The sequence below is a fragment of the Austrofundulus limnaeus genome, unplaced genomic scaffold (assembly GCF_001266775.1).
Source record: "Austrofundulus limnaeus strain Quisiro unplaced genomic scaffold, Austrofundulus_limnaeus-1.0 Scaffold146, whole genome shotgun sequence".
Lineage (NCBI taxonomy): Eukaryota > Metazoa > Chordata > Actinopteri > Cyprinodontiformes > Rivulidae > Austrofundulus > Austrofundulus limnaeus.
This window is the reverse complement of record NW_013952548.1, coordinates 267,047-272,643: the sequence shown is the minus strand read 5'-3', so window position 1 is coordinate 272,643 and position 5,597 is coordinate 267,047.

The window sequence follows — 5,597 nt, the reverse complement described above, 5'->3', positions numbered from 1 at the left end:
GTAATGTGTTTTGGGGTTTGAAAGCTACTGGGACATCATGTTTAGAAAATAAATGTCAGTTTCTCCGAAACACCCGCAACATACAGAATAACCACTGGTTTGAGTCTGGGTTTGGGGTCTTCATTTTCACCTGAAGGTTGCATGGARTCCCGTCTGTGTTTCCTGTCTGTGATGTGAGTATCAGTCACATGGAGGCAGTGCTTAAAAGCCTGAATTTTGCCGGAAACTCTCAGACTGAAGACGTCTCTTGGAGGAGAGACGAAACGTTTCATTAGAGAAGAACCCGTCCAGAAGACCTATACAATTTTTTTCTTTTTGAATGTAAAATGTATTTTAAATACTGAAATCATSGTGAGATGTGTTTTGAGCAGTTCATGCTAAATGCAGTCAGTTTAAGCATACATGTCAAAATAGAAAAGTCTGATTCACTCTGTGGCTGCCAAATGTTTTGTTAAATCTTCCTAATTGTTTTAAGAGGCTTCTTTAATCTCTACCTGTCTTCTAATGACACAGTTTAAAAAACTCACGCTCCTCACAGCTGCAGCAAAAGTGACACCATGTGTGATTAATGAAAGATGTAAGCTAGGATGCCGCCACAGACCAGTCACGATGACACATTTTAACATCTCCACTCGCATTCCTCTGCCTCTTTTTAATCATTAAGCAAGCTGTCGTAAAGTTACTGGAAAAGATGGGATAAACAAGATTATTCCGCATGGAAGGTGTGCAGATTGCATGGCAGCAGTGTGACAGACAGGAAAACAGCTGGTGGCTAATGGTGTTTCTGAAGAACAGCCTTTATGACTATCTTCCACGCTGCACTCTGTTTCCCCTACTTTTACCGTGACTGGGCTGCTCATCGCGACTCCCTGATTTACCTTTGTCCAAAACTGCGCTCAACCAGAAAATGAGCTCAAACGTGTTGAAGTGCCTCCAGGGATGCACTCTTCAGAGTTATTCAGTAAACCCTCGCCACTAAAATCCCTATTCATCAAACAGAACTCCTCAGAAACTCACTGGCTGCTCCAGAGCTTTGCTCTCCCAAACTGTGGTTTTAACATRTGTGTGTSTTCAGTTCAAGGTTGGGGATTTCAKCTCGGTGTGAATGCACTGATGGTTTTATGGAAAAATAAAATCCACTTCAAACTRCATTTAAAACCATAACATCAGAGTATGCTTTCATTTCTTTACTACTTAAAAAACAAAGGAATAAAACTACTTCTAAACTATAAAGTTGTGAGGTACAGAACAATACAACATAAAGAATAAACAAAACAAAAATAAAAAAACTACATATGTACAATAAAAATAACAAAGTTGGTAATGAAATAGAAGAAAAGGGGGCATTTGTTCTAGACTTACTCTGTACTTGTTTTATGTTTTATTTTTTTGTTTGATTTTTTATTTTTTATGATAAAAAGAATATGAAACTTAAGCTTTAGAAAAAAGTGATTGTCTTTTCATGCCTTTCAATTTGTCACAAGTGTTTGTTTCACACATATCACTCAGAGTTTGGCTTTGTTCCCTTAAAAACATATGTACACAAAAAACAAATTTACTTTTTATTTTTTATGTTATTTATCTAATTTTCGTCTTATAAAAATATTTATCCTGCTGGGTTGCAGTCATGTGACCCAGATGACGCATAAATGTCAGATGGGAGGAAGGAAGTGATTTGCTCTGGTTCCAAACAGTGAAATGGATCAGAGCGAGCACGCTAATGCCCTAAATGGGCTGGCACAGATGAGATGTTGCAAAAAAAYATGTGTACATTTAGGATATGATCCATGTTGGCTTAATAAAAAAGACTTGGAGGATTTACCCGGCGTCAAGGCGATYGACATAAACTATCTGGTGCTGCAGACCTCGTATTATATGATGAGTCAGATGAAAGCTTGCAAAAAGCCTTGAAGCTACAATTATTTTGTTTCAGGTTGGCTCAAATATTTAGGATGCAAAAAAAGCTTTAAATGTCAGTCGACTTGTTTCTGTCTGGGTGAGTAGTGACTTGTGCTATTTTGATTAATTAGCCTATGAGAATAATGCTATCGCTAATGCTAACAAAGAGTTAACCCGTTATTTCTATGTGCTTGGATCCACTTGTAAATAATTTATTTAACTTCTGTAAACCCAAATTCAAGCAACTATCCTGGAAAATATCTGGAAATGTGATTTAAACGATACGATCCTTACCTGCTAGAAAGTGGTCACTGCAAATTTTTTGTATTGTTTGTTTCCGCACCTCCTGTTTTTAGCTGTAAATTGTTGATCCATGTTTGTTGTATTTTTCTGTAAGTAATTTAACACTAACTCACTTGTGACACACCACTTCCGAAAAATGAGAAAAACTTCATATTTCTCTCGATTAGAGTTGTTGCAACAACCGTACAYGGCACAGAATTCAAGCATTTTGATGCTGAATCATCAGAAGGAAGCGGGGCTGCATTTACTTCCTGCCCCCGTCTGCATGATGTCGATACATCATCTGCAGCCCAACATTAACTATGTATTGCAATGGCATGAAAGTATGCAACTACAATCTTACTGCATTTTCTGACTTCAGAAAAAGGTCCTAGATATAAACATATTGTTGCAGATTCGAGCTTGAGCCTGATTGTGCAAAATTTGATAACAATCAATTTAACAGCTTGCCTTTTGGACAAGTTGTTGCCCTAATGTACTAGTAATCAATCTTACTGGCTGACATCACCACCTCTGAAGTCTTTGCTGCTAGTGTGGCTGAAAAAAAAAAAAACATAAAGGCGAACCATGACAGAGACAAAGCCTCATCCCAAAGCCTGACAACACACAGGATGTTGGTAGTACAAAGAATAAATGAAGAGCTCATCCCTGCCATAAATCCTACTTAATTCCACTGTCTAATCAGTATTCTGCTAAGGTCCTCTTTGGCATATAGTTTCAGTTATACTAACCTCCCAATGTTTCTTACAGCATCTTAAAAGAAAAGAAAATCTATGGAAATGAGAGACATTTTAATGACACTTGGAGGGTTTGACTGCAAAGGCACAATRTGCAATTTAACAAATCACTGTGTTTAAAACAGAGGATTGACATTTCTACCATTACATTAAAAAAAATGCTGTCCAAGAGTGGTGCTTCCTGTAATTAGCAGACAACATTTGGAACAAAAAGATTTACCAGGACTGATTGCAATAACCCCCAAAGGTTGTTTTATGTAATGGGAGCAATCATTTGACATTTTCACATTCCATTAGTCTGCATATACAGATTCAATCAACAGTTTAAGCACAACTATTCACTCATAATACTAAATAGGAACACAAGMATGACCTCTTGACTGATCTTGTATTTTAAACAACTCAAACACATTCCAGGCAGGTTTACACACATTGTGCGGTGTACTGACAAGCACCGAACAACATTTTAAGATGCGGCGTAGCATTTTGGTAGAGGACACGGAAGCCTTTGGATGAATTTGATTGGCAGAGTTTAAGATACCGGTGATTTGGAGGATAAAGCCTCCCACGGCAGGCTGCTGTCACTGCCGCATCCCTGACTCAATCTGAATCCTTGAATCTTTTCTGCTCGACAGAATGGTGCAGCCAATGCGCCTAACGGTGGAGATAAATCACTTTGGACATAACAATACAAACTGGAGCATAGGGCTGCYTGTTATTTGATCAAAAAATCCTATGAGACCTGAATGGGAAGCACTTCACTCGCAAAGAAGTACCACTGCGTCGAACTCACTGTTTGATGTCTTACTTATACAGGACCCATTGTTGAATAATTGCCATCTAATCTTCCAAACTCAGGTATGTAAATGCTACATTACTTTGAAAACACCCCAATTCCTGAGGGAGACTGCCGTGGGCGAACAAAAGACCAACCAGCAGCAAAGTAATTGGGAAACAGCAAGTGTGCTGATTAGTATGGAGATCGGAGCATCGACTAATCCCACAATGGCTGCTCGGGTCAGCACCCTCCAAACAAACATCTATTCAGACATTTGATAAAACACTTACAAATAAATGGAATATCATGTTATATCAGATGAATCTCACTTTGCAGTTCTCTGCTTGTGAAAAAAGCTTAGACGTAGCCGGTTACAATTTGTGGGGCGTGAACAAGAAAGGGTTATACGTCAAGGTCTGGTGAGTATTAAACGGTAAGTGAACATAAAATGGGTAAGTGTTGATACCCGAGTGACTTTGACAAGATCCAAATCAATATGACCAGGGGGCTGTGTCAAAGCATCTTTTTAAAACAGGGAGCATCAAATCGTAAGCACCCCACCACAGTGAACATAGGAGGGATGAAACGTGAACTTGAGGGTTTCGAGAGGTGTGTCGGAACAAGTTTGATCCTCAGCAGCGCCACCTGCAAATGAACAGGATTTAAAGGATCCGCCACTGTCCTGCATCCTGGCGCCTGGATACCGGAGGGCACCTTCAGAGATCTCACAGACCCCCATGTCTCAGCCAGCTCAAGTGGTACTGGCAGGGCAAAAAGAGCCGGCAGCATATTAAGCAGGAGTTGCCATAACGTTTTGGCTCATCGTCAGATGTCTGAAGGCAGGGCGCCAAAGGTGATGTTAACCGGGGGGGATCTGTTTTCATAGTTATTTAATTAAAATAAATTTAAAGCCATGTGTGCAACACGTACTAAACTGATTTCATTTTAATTTGACGGGATAATTTTAAAAATCTGTTCAGTATATTTTTTTGCCACATTGATCAAATCCCTCAACACCTGTCACCTGCCAAGTGCGGCAGACTTTTACCCTTGGCGCTGGGCCGCCTGCTGTGTTGAGAAACACGAGTTCCGTGCATCACTGTCCGCTTCGAATGAACTCATTTTAAATATCACACACATAACAATTTAGGTTCTTGATGCAATTATTGCCCACACACCTCATGCAGATGAATGTGAGCGATACTGTAGTGTCCTGCTGTTCTTTAATAAAAATAGCCTCTAATGAATCCAGTCAACAGATCTTCCTTTGACATGAGTTACGTTGGTATCAGGATCATGAGAGCACACCGCCAGGATTCTTCGGATGGGGTAATTATTGTCTCCTTCGGTGTAATCTGCCTCAGATACAGCCCTACATCAGACTGTGTGAATATAAGAGTTTGAGGAGTTTTCCATCTTTATGTCTCTCTTTTTTCTGAAACACTGAGGCACTTTTGAGAGACTTAGACTCAACACATCTTTTATTTTCAGTATAGATCACACCAGACGTGCATTTTTATTTTTCTTTAGTCATTTAAATACTGTACATATGTTGTAATATACTTGGCAATAGAACTGGTTTTATCGTCGGCCATAAAATACCATAAAACTCCTTAAAAAGTAGACACAAGTTAAATGAAGTGCTGCTTTTGAACACTTTAGAGTAAATTCACAAGCTTGGTCTCTTTTTAAAGCTCATAATCTGAATTTTTAACTTCAGCAGTCATATTCTTTGCAACTGTAACTAGTATTTAGTATATGGAAGTAAAATATACAAAAATCCAGATATTTTTCTCCCTAAATTTTTATTTTTTATTAATAAAGTATCACAGAACATGAAGGGAATGAGATATCAATTAACAATTTGTACTGGGCTAAAA